Here is a 12,441-nt window from a genome sequence, read left to right as displayed (position 1 = left end):
CCTAACTCACAAATAAACACAATTCACTTGAACCAGCATTACTTACTCTACTTTCATCTGCCATCTATACAAAATTAAACAAATATAAACACAAATTAAGAATCAACAAGCTTTAGGTCTTGCAGCAACTAACAGCAAAGTTAGAGAATAGGACATTAGCAGTTCAATGAGTTTCTATAACTAGTCTAGGGACCACATAATGTGGAGATTGTGTGTCATATTACAGTAATATTCCTCCATATTTGGTATGTTTTAAATTTGAAAAATGCAATATCACACCAATAACAAATACCAACGGGCTTACTGCCATAACATTCCATCGAAAGACCAAACTAGCCACTGATGGTCTTCAGTGAAAGAACTAGCCAGACCACTCACACCACAAAAACAAACAAATTGATCATTTTTAACAAAAATCTCAAATTACAATTAATTTTCCCTTAATACATCACCAACTAATTCATAGTAACAAGTAACTTCAGCAAGCGTCCACAGAGACGAGTCACAAACAGAGAAAATCAATTTCATTACTAATCAACATCATAAAATCCTCCAAGTCTTCCAATTACTAAATATCTAAATTCCCTCGAACGCAAGATAGAACTATAATATACTACTAGAAGCATATCTTGGAGAAAGAGCATGGATGAGCTCATCTGTTCCACTCACAGAGCAAAAAAAAACACAGCCACCTCAAAGCAATAAAAAAATCGATAATACAAAACTTCAAAACTTCGCAGAGCATCCGAGAAAATGGACATTAGTTCTATCTAAACTTCAAAACTTAGATCATAAAATGAGAGTTTCTCGAGACAAATTAGAAAAATGAAGATTGAAGAATGAAAAATTGAAAAGTTATGAACCTATTGAAGTCTTGATTTGAAGAGTTGACAGCAGAGAGCGGACGCCGGACAGCCAATCTGGCAATCTCACTGGTGAGTGGCGACAGCAGACGACGGACAGTGATCTCACATGCGAGTCGTTTGTTCATACTTAGGTTTCTCACTCTCTCAGTCGTTTTTACTTCTTAGTTCTTAGGTTTCTCAGATGTTAGGACTTAGGGTATGAATTAAGAAAGTGAAAGACTTTTGGGTTATTGGGTTGGGCTCCAAAAATTAAAATTTTAGCTTTTGGGTCAGCACTTGGGCTGGGGCGCTGGCCAGTCTACACTCCTAGTCTCCTATATGATTTTTAAATTTTCGGTATTTTTGTCACGACCAAAATAGGAGGGCCATGACGGGCACCCGGTACCTTACTCAACCGAGTACCAACGTAACTTTTAATTTCTTATAATACTATCATGGATAAATGGGCCAAAAGGGTCGTCATGAGATAACCAGAATAAACATAAAGGAATACTAGACATAGGACAACCCAATATGATGTAGAAACTCATACATGTGACATACAGACCTATAAGGACGACATGACCATTTGTAAACTCAACACTTAGGCCAACAAGGCTATACAAGTATCCATAAACCTGACATCTGTCAATAAGCCTTTAAGAGTACATAAAATCATAAAGGTCGGGACAGGGCCCCGTCATATCAATCAATACATATCCAAAGCATACTGACCAAATAGGCAACTCCGGAACAAGTGGAGTGCACCAACACCTCCACTGAGCTTATAGCCTACTAGGAGGAATGTCAACCTATCAATTGGGACTTGAAGGCATAAAAGGCAGCGTCCCTAGGCAAAAGGGATGTCAGTACAAATAAAGTACCGAGTATGTAAGGCAGGAAAACATAAACAAGAACAGTAATATAAATAGAGATAGAGGAGATACAATCTGTAACATCTGTGTGCCTCTGGGGGCTGCTGACTTAAGATGAATAATACATATATATACATAAACTTTTAAAAACATACGCCTCTATAGGCATTATCATCATCATATCGTACCCAGCATCAAAGAGGACTCGGTAAAAATGTACCCGGACAACATAAGGCTCGGTAGAATCGTACCCGGCCACATGGAGCTCGATAAATCCAACTGATCAGTGGCTGCACAATAGGTGCAGTATCCGGCCTACTATAGCGCGACTCTGTAGAGTAAAATAGATACTATATATAGTGCATACTAGACTCATGGAGTCACGTTCTAAACCTTTTGGAGTGACTTAAGGTCGTTGCACTTTCGATTAACATTATGGACATCGCAGTCCGAGATAGCTATAACCGTGTATATATAGAAATATATCTTCGATGCTGTCATTTTGAAATGTCCGCTTCAACCGCTGTTTCACCTCCCAAAGAGCAAAGTTGGCTTGATGAGCGCATATGAGGAAGCGGGAGCAAGAAAACCAATAATCTCTTTCTTGTCCTTCTACTTAAGGTTAAGGGGCAAAGAGAAGCGCTTTTGCTACTAAGAAAGCGAACGGTCAGCGCGAAGGTATCATACCATCAATATGAGCTTCTACAGGATTCAAGGATCATACATACTTGCTTAGAATAACTTATAAGGAAAGAACAACATGGGCAACCTTAGTTTCTAGGAGTAGATCCGTTATGAAATAGAGTATTCATTTCACTTTAGATCATGCCAAAAGAAAGAGGGAAGTGCCTTAACATACCTTAACCATGGTGAGTCCTTAATACCTCCCAAGCTACTCTTCAAACAACTCAACTCAATCTACCATTGCATAAGGAGATTCAAAATCAGTGTTGAATAAAGGATAAGTCTGCAACTTAAACTTGTAGTTCGTTTATATAAATTCGGCCAGCATCTCCCCTAAAACAAGAGCCTCCTCCAATACCATATACCAACAACAATTACCATAGAAATCCAGCAATACATAATTATCAATAACAAGACAGCATAAAACAACAACAAGTCATAACTATTTTACGACGAGCGACAAGCTCCAATTAGAATTCGTATACCCCATATCACCCCTTATAGACTTTTTACTTTAACTTAATAGTATCATTAACATGATAATGAAGTCATTCATCAATAATTCAAGCCTTATACCATATATCCATAACAAAGAAAATGATCCACAACTCCAAATATTCTTAATTAGCAACTTTATACACGAGTTCATGTCTAGTTCATCCATTTAACTTAATAAATGCCAAGATAACCTTAAGCGCCTGTAGGAACACAATATAATTACCTGCTACAGTGAATGCAAGTCGAAATCCATGTTATATTTAGATTACAACAGCCCAAGATACCTCAATCAATTCATACAAAAAACGACGACTATAGTAGTGTCCAACGCCCCAAAAATATTACAAAGAATGACTAATCCATTATTTCGCCATTAGGTGGTGTTTCTCCACACAATTTATCTTCCAAAAACTCCATTAAATAGCAGAAAAATATACAGCCCAAAAGCTACACGAAACAGCCCACAAAACAGTCCATTACAAATCAAATAACTCGAACTCACGGCTTCCGATCACCGTCCCATGAGTTCTATCTATTATGAAATAAATTAATGAATCTTACTTGATGTTTAAGAGCTTGAAACCAGAAATAAGGCATTTTTATTAACTTTAAAATACCTTCCAAAACTCAAACTACAAAGAAAAAGAGAAGCTATATAGCGATACTTACGTCGTGGGGATCGTTCTAGTGTTATTGCTTCATGATTTCGTGCCTCGGACGATAATCTTGTTGGATAACCTTGTGCACAGCTTAAGGGTGAGGTTAGGGGTCTTATTTGGTCGAGCTCTCTGGAATTATGAAGAAAGAGACGACATAGCAAGATAAATATCCATTTTGGTTGAAAAGTCAAAAGGTGCTACTTGGCACCATCTCATTAGCCCTTTTTCAAGTACTTATATCTTTTTATCCGGATATCGTATGAATGAACAGTTAAGAGCGTTAGAAACTAAATTCCAAGACCTTCAATTTGATATAATATGTCCCAAAAAGACCTCATATAGCACAGAAAATTTATTACTCAAAAAGCTTCATTACAAGGCAAATCCTTAGTCGGTTTTTCCGTAACTTAAATGCGATTTTTCTCAAACTTTATACTTCATATACAAACATCATATATAGTCATATCATGGCTTTAAACTCATTTAAATCATGATTAAAAAGTCTCATATTCATCTTAACTTGCTTAACATTTTGGCAAACCTTTCTTGTCCTTGTAGAAGGATTTCATCCTTTTTGAGCTTACATCAATTGACTCACGACGTACTTTCAGGTACAAAAACATGGGTTGTAACATTATTTCCCCCTTTGGAACATTCGTCCTCGAATGTTGACTGGTGCACTTCTCATTCTCATACCATATGGCTCTTATGAATACTTTAATATTGTCCTTTGTCATCTAGGTTATTGTTCTGTGAATAAATTTAAAAACCAGGGCATTCCTCCCTTTTGGCCTATTCTCACCTTGCGAACTATGGCTGGAGTTCTTCCAATCTCGTAACTTCGACTACCTTCTATGATGTATCCTACATGAATATGTCCTTTTATGCACGACTCTTCTCTCTTTTTTTCCTCCAGCTTTTTGCCAATCTCTTGGCTTCACTTTCTAAATACATATATAGAACTATGACATCATGTCCCTCTGAGCATATATAGGTATACTTAAGCTCTTCGGTTGGTACTTTGCTGAATGTACGACTATTGCTATATCTCGTTTTATAGCCTTGGTATTATTACCGAGGTGTGTTACACAACTCTAGGTTACTTTCTCATTGCTTGTCCCATAACTTGCCGGCGCAACCCTGCCACATTACGAACATACAATCGACCTTAATATTTGAGGACTCCATCTCACCCTGCCACATTAGGAACATATAATCGGCCTCGATATCTGAGGACTCCATCTCCTGTAATCTTAAATAGTGTCTTCTCCTTTTGAGGGGTTGTATCTCTATAATGATCTAGCACATGATCTTCATACTGGCATTCCTTCACTTTAATTACTAAAGAGGAGGTTTCCATGTCCTAAGTAGTAACTCTGGTACCACCTGCATCTAGTAATTGAATTCCAAGATTAGCTAGCAAATGAATCTCACAAGCTATCTCACTCTTCTATGCCTGTAAATATGATAGGCTACACATAGATCTACGTTGAGGGTGTTGACTACTACATTCGCCTTCCCTGGATGATATAAAATACAAAAACATCATAGTCTTTCACTAACTCCAACCATCGCCTCGAATGTAATACATTGTCACTAAGGCTCACGTCTCATCGGGGAATGTTTGAAGTGATTTTCTTGACACACATAGGGATGATACTATACTTCAATAACTGCATTCTCATAACATCCCAACGTATTCATCTTACGAGGACATTCTAATACCGTACCATCTATGAAATCCCTTTTCGTTAAATCATTACTCAATCGAAGGCCCAAACGTCATTCTCTTAACTATCACAATTACACCCTTATTCTACTACCAGGGCAGTATTCCATCTCCTCTAATTGCTCCTGTTCTTAGACTCCTCTGAGTTCATTTAGAGTGTACCGAGCTTTCTATTGCTCATGGAAAGCATTAGCTCTCTTGTTTTGACGGGTTTAATCATGAGACCTTGACTATTATTGTCACCTTCTCACTCACATTTACCATACTTACCTTTAAATCTCGCACCGTATCTTCTATCGATTTCATAACCTCCCTTCTACATTGGTGAAATTCACATCCATACCTTAAAGCTCTACTATAATACTTGTAACCCTGGTGCATACACAATCTGGTGAGAGCTTCATATTAATGTCTTATGAGGCTGGTACTCTTCTAATTGCTTTATCGTAGAGATTTTCTAGAATACGATTGTTGTACTATATCTCTTATACCTCTACTATTAAAAGTGCTCCTGATATGGTTTGAGTCATGATTTCTATAATCATCTGTGTCTAACAATCAGACTCATGATGTAACTTTCGAGCTTCCTCTTCCTTCTCAGCCTTTAAATAAGCTTATGCTATCTTCCAATCTTCAGCTTAGGGTATTAGCTATTACATTAGCCTTTCATGGACTATATGTAGCATCCATGATATAATCTTCTAACAATTCAAGCCTTTATAGGTCACGTGGACTTAATTCTTTCTTTTAACTTATACCAAAGTCTCCTGTAGCTGTATGAATGTCAACATATATGCTGCATAGATATAACTCTAAAGTCTTAAGTGCATTCATAGCGTAATTAACTTTGGATCATTGATTGAATAATTCCTTTTGTGCATTCTCAACGTTCTTTAAAAGTAAGCAATCACTTTTCCTGGTCGTTTTGCCACTTGTTGCATGAATTCTTGGCTTATCTTATTGCCCACCAATACTTGAATTTCCTATAACTCATATGATCACAAATATCACTTTTGACTTCCTGTTCATTAGTCACGATAGGTTCCACTTTCTTATGGAGTGTATACCATATTGTAGTGAAACTGTTGTTACAAGACCATTTCTTCTTTATATCGTTATGCTTAAGTTGAAGCTTTCTTCCTTATTTCCTCAGCTAATCTTTCTTTGTAGTAATTAAGGAGACCTTTTGGATCTTGTAAAGTTACGATCTTGTTATACTGTATACCCGAAGGAATTTTCGATGTTCTTGCTCGCCTACAAACATCCTTAGTTACATACCTTCGTGCCCTTGTGCTCGTAGGGTTACTTCTAGACTTAGATTTTGATTGTCTCCTTAGTGGCACTCTCCATTATTTCTGTAACACTTATACGATACCTTTAGTAACCCAACTCCTATCTGAATATTTCTCAAGGTTACAACATTATATCTGCGAGACTGAATTTACTAGATTAGAATTCACTACATTTATCTTGCATGATCTGCTGATTTGCTTATAACCTCTTGTATAGCCATAACTTGGCTCTTCTTGAATCAACTACAAACTACTCGTTGGTCCATTCCCATATCTATATTCCGCATAATCTCTCTTTAGTTATTTACTTTGCCTTAAGTTACCTCTCGTATTGGCTCTTTATGCATCAAGTGTTCATTTGCACTTATTTATCAATATCATCGGGTGTGCAACCCTTACCGCTTCTCTCCGGCATCATGCTTGCATAATGTTCTGGAGTCATATCATATCTATAGGATCTGAATAGATGCTATCTCATTCCTTTCACCCTTTTACCGCATTCCTCCTTTACTATTCCATAGTTACCTCTTCATTTTGCCATTTGTTCACATCTTCACTAACATCTTACTCGCCTTGCGGTAACCTCTCTATACCAGGGATAATTGAATTTATTACGCACAAGGGTGACACTTAGTGTAACTAGCACACTTACTCCCTTAAGCTTAACTCTGCTCCACGTGCTTGCTTTAGGGAAGCATCTTCCTGAATGAACCTTAAAGGTTATTATTTTTTTTGTCCATTCTATTATTTTCGGAATGATATCTCTGAAATTCTCATGATATCAACAATTATAAAATCCTTCAGTCCCTAATTCATGTTCTATATTGTTCACCACCCCATACTGATTTTTATTACTCTGGGGTCTAACCTTTCCTCCTGGTAATCACGTTGAAGTCACTAACTCATTTCTCGAAATAAGGATATGACTTTATGGCTGATACTCTTTTATTGCCTGAAGGCCTGTCACCTCTTGTATTTTTCCTTTGCTTGACTATAGACTCTATCATCGTGTCATATTTTGATTTAATGTTATCACCCATATATTACATCTTACTCAGGATGCTTCATTTACTCTCTTCTTATTCTCCGGATAATATCTTTATCTATCACTTTATTCTGAAAACTCTGACAAAATGTTCTTTCCCTTTTAGCTCCCCTTGATTCATCTCACTGGCTCTTCGGAATGCCTAACATTCTCCTTTTTTTTACTCGTGGCTGGAGTCATACTAAGGTAAATATTTGTCGCTTTTAGGATCCCACTTCCTATCTTCTGAAATTTCTGAATATTCCAGTATTCATATCTGATTGTATTATTCTAAAGTTCACCATCTAGGTGTCTCACAAGGAGATCTATTACCACATTTGCACTATCCTTCGGATACATTAGTTAATGATAACAATCCATTCATAATTTTTGGTTACTCTAACCCGAATTGAATCTTGATATCACCTTCTTCTTTTAAACTATATTTGTTAGCTCCCATAGGACACAACTGAGATGGGTGTGGTCAATTGTATATATCACCATTAACATTGAAGGTAACACCAATACTTACATTTCTCTGCCTGAATTGTAAATACTGATAATCTTCATTAACTAGGTACCTCGTACCTTTCGTCATCTTGCTTGTTTTACTTTCTGAAACTTGTGTCTACTTTCTGATTCACTTATTCCTTTTTACCATACGAGTGGATAGATATTCTTGCCTTAGGGCTCCTTATCAAGAAGCTTACACATCTTAGAATACACATGATCTGCTGAAGACCCCACATTTGCTCATCATAAGCATGATAAAAAATCGAGTTCCTCTGACTCAACTCTTCCAGAACCATAGTCAATCTCATACCAACTGTTTATTTGGATGAGGTATCGTTGTATTACGAATATAATAGAAGTTTGAATTCTTACAATTGAGCTCTACAACACAATCTAGAGCAAGAAGAAAGAGTGACAGTCCTAAATACCCGGTAGCCTCATGCTTATAAGTGTGGTACACAACACACCCATAAACAAGACTCTACTAGACACGGCTTGTAGATTCCCTAGGATAGAACTGCTGTGATACCACTTTTATCACAACCCAAATAGGAGGGCCGTGATGGGCACCCGGTACCTTACTCAACCGAGTACCAACATAGTTTTTCATTTCTTATAATACTATCATGGGTAAATGGGTCAAAAGGGTCGTCATGAGATAACCAGAATAAAATATAAAAGAATATTATACATAAGACAACCCAATATGATGTAGAAACTCATACACGTGACATACGGGCCTATAAGGACGACATAACCATTTGTAAACTCAACACATAGGCCAATAAGGCCATACAAGTATCCATAAACCTTACATCTATCTACAAGCCTCTAAGAGTACATAAAATCATAAAGGTCGGGACAGGGCCCCGCCATATCAATCAATACATATCCAAAGCATACTGACCAAATAGGCAACTCCGGAGCAAGTGGAGTGCACCAACACCTTCGCTGAGCTGATAGCCTACTAGGAGGACTGTCAACCTATCAATCGGGACCTGCGGGCATGAAATGCAGCGTCCCCAGGCAAAAGGGACGTCAGTACGAATAAAGTACCGAGTATGTTAGGCAGGAAAGCATAAACAAGAACAGTAATGTAAAGAGAGAGATAGAGGAGATACAACCTGTAACATCTGAGTGCCTCTGGGGGTTACTGATATGAAATGCATAATACACATATATACATAAACATTTAAAAACATACGCCTCTGTAGGCATCATCATCATCATATTGTACCCGGCCTCAAAGAGGACTCGATAAAAATGTACCCGACCATCATAAGGCTTGGTAGAATCGTACCCAGCCACGTGAAGCTCGGTAAATCAACTGATCAGTGGTTGCACAATAGGTGCAGTACCCGGCCTACTATAGCGTGGCTCGGTAGAGTAAAATAGATACTATATATAATGCATGCTAGACTCATGGAATCACGTTCTAAACCTTTTGGAGTGACTTAAGGTCGTTGCACCTTCGATTAACATTATGGACATCATACCATCAATATGAGCTTCTATAGGATTCAAGGATCATACATACTTGCTTAGAATAACTTTATAAGGAAAGAACAACATGGGCAACCTTAGTTTCTAGGAGTAGATCCGTTATGAAATAGAGTATTCATTTCACTTTAGATCATACCAAAAGAAAGAGGGAAGTGCCTTAACATACCTTAACCATGGTGAGTCCTTAATAATACCTCCAAAGCTACTCTTCAAACAACTCAACTCAATCTACCATTGCATAAAGAGATTTAAAATCAGTGTTGAATAAAGGCTAAGTCTGCAACTTAAACTTGTAGTTCGTTTATATAAATTCGGGCAGCATCTCCCCTAAAACAAGAGCCTCCTCCAATACCATATACCAACAACAATTACCATAGAAATCCAGCAATATATAATTATCAATAACAAGACATCAAAAAACAACAACAAGTCATAACTATTTTACGACGAGCGACAAACTCCAATTGGAATTTGTATGCCCCATATCATCCCTTATAGACTTTTTACTTTAACTTAATAGTATCATTAACATGACAATAAAGTCATTAATCAATAATTCCAGCCTTATAACATATATCCATAACAAAGAAAATGATGCACAACTCCAATTTTTCTTAATTAGCAACTTTATACACTAGTTCATGTCTAGTTCATCCATTTAACTTAACAAACGCCAAGATAACCTTAAGCGCCTGAAGGAACACAATATAATTACCTGCGATAGTGTATGCAAGCTGAAATCCATGTTATATTTAGATTACAACAGTCCAACACACCCCAATCAATTCATACCAAAAATGACAATTATAGTAGTGTCCAACGCCCCGAAACTATTACAAAGAATGACTAATCTATCATTTTGTCATTGGGTGATGTTTCTCCACACAATTTATCTTCCAAAAACTCCATTAAATATCAGCAAAATATACAGCCAAAAGCTACACGAAACAGCCCACAAAACAGTCCTTTACAAATCAAATAACTCGAACTCAGAGCTTCCGATCACCGTCCCATGAGTTCTAACTATTATGAAATAAATTGATGAATCTACCTTGATGTTTAAGAGCTTGAAACCAGAAATTAGTCATTTTTATTAACTTCAAAATAACTTCCAAAACTCAAACTACAAAGAAAAAGAGAGGCTATATAGCGATACTTACGTCGTGGGGATCGTTCTAGTGTTATTGCTTCGTGATTTCTTGCCTCAGACGATAATTTTGTTGGATAACCTTGTGGATAGTTTAAGGGTGAGGTTAGGGGTCTTAGTTTGTCGAGCTATCTGGAATTATGAAGAAAGAGACGACATAGGAAGATAAATATCCATTTTGGTTGAAAAGTCGAAAGGTGCTACTTGGCACCATCTTATTGGCCCTTTTTCAAATACTTATATCTTTTTATCCGGATATCATATGAATGAACGGTTAAGAGCATTGGAAACTAAATTCCAAAACCTTCAATTTGGAATATAATATGTCCCAAAAAGACCTCATATAGCACATGAAATATATTACTCAAAAAGCTTCATTACAACGCAAATCCTTAGTCGATTTTTCCGCAACTTCAATCCAATTTTTCTCAAATTTTATACTTCATATACAGACATCATATATAGTCATACATGGCTTTAAACTCATTTAAATCATAATGAAAAAGTCTCATATTCATCTTAACTTGCTTAACACTTCGGCAAACCTTTCTTGTCCTTGTAGAAGGATTTTATCCTTTTTGAGATTACATCAATTGACTCACAAAGTACTTTCAGGTATAAAAACATGGGTTGTAACAATTTTGGTATACCAAATTTTCAAGATCCTAATACCGAGGACCGAACCATTATACCGAAGTACCGAAAATTTAGTACCGAATTGTACCGAAATACCGAAAAAACCGAAACCGAAATACCAAATTAATTCGGTCCGGTTTGGAATTTGGTTTTACGGATTTTATGCCCACCCCTAGTTCCTGGATCGACCGAGACCCTCAAATTGGGCCATGCCCCGGGGTTGAATTGACAACTTCTAACGGGCCGGTGCCGGCGATGCCGAAGAGTCCCCGAGGCCCCGCAGCTTCTCGAATTCTGCTGGGTTGCAACATTTGCTTGACCTAGTAAAGGGGGCAGTAGGGTGATTCTGTCAGTGCATTTCCCCTAGGAGAGGGTGATGTTATCGCGGCCAGAATTAATTGGCCTTTTGGGTAGGCGGGTAGTTGTTGCTCTGCCCTTATATATTCATTCACTTGCCTTTCCACTGGTGATTCTGCTGCTTTGAGAGACTACCTCTTCCGCAGAGCCTGACGCTTTATGTTAGTCCTTCTGTTGCTTCAGCTCAAAAATTTTGCTCAGATCCACATCCTTCTCCCCGTATTCTATCGCAGTCATGACTGCTACGTCGATGTCCGATCGCCAGGGAGAGGGTAGTTCTTCCTATGCTCCGCATTCAGTTGGTGATAGTGACGCACCACCAGTGCCCGGTGAGCAGGCCTTGGGGTGCCCTACCTCGAGGGGAGCCATCACGCCGCGGAGGCCTCCCAATGTTCTGGGTCAACGAGAGCATGTGTCGAGGATCATCTCATCAGTGGGAGAGTAAAGTCTTGAAATGATCAGAAAAGATTGCGGATGGGGAGAAGGTGCGGTATTAAAAGTACCTTCTTCCGAGAAGAGCGTCACGACATACGTCGCGAGGTTTTTGAGCGTATACACACATATTTTTGCGTTAGGTCCCCCCGATCAGGTCGTGTTTGATTTCTGCCGGAGATATCAGGTTACATTGGCGTAGGTTTACCCCTTCCTTTTGAAAATAGTACAGACGATGAATTATTTT

At 37.9% G+C, this 12,441-nt stretch overlaps 1 long non-coding RNA gene across 1 annotated transcript; it reads right to left on the bottom strand.

Moving 5' to 3' along the window:
- Nucleotides 1–1,489: 1,489 nt before the first annotated feature.
- LOC138880314 (uncharacterized) lies at nucleotides 1,490–3,655 on the bottom strand. The gene is made up of 3 exons (XR_011402857.1): nucleotides 3,572–3,655; nucleotides 2,580–2,638; nucleotides 1,490–1,695 (listed from the first exon to the last, which is right to left on the bottom strand). It is a non-coding gene; the product is annotated as an uncharacterized lncRNA (long non-coding RNA).
- Nucleotides 3,656–12,441: the final 8,786 nt, after the last annotated feature.

This window comes from Nicotiana sylvestris, chromosome 10 (genome assembly GCF_000393655.2).
Source record: "Nicotiana sylvestris chromosome 10, ASM39365v2, whole genome shotgun sequence".
Classification (NCBI taxonomy): domain Eukaryota; kingdom Viridiplantae; phylum Streptophyta; class Magnoliopsida; order Solanales; family Solanaceae; genus Nicotiana; species Nicotiana sylvestris.
This window is presented reverse-complemented; position numbering and strand designations above follow the sequence as displayed.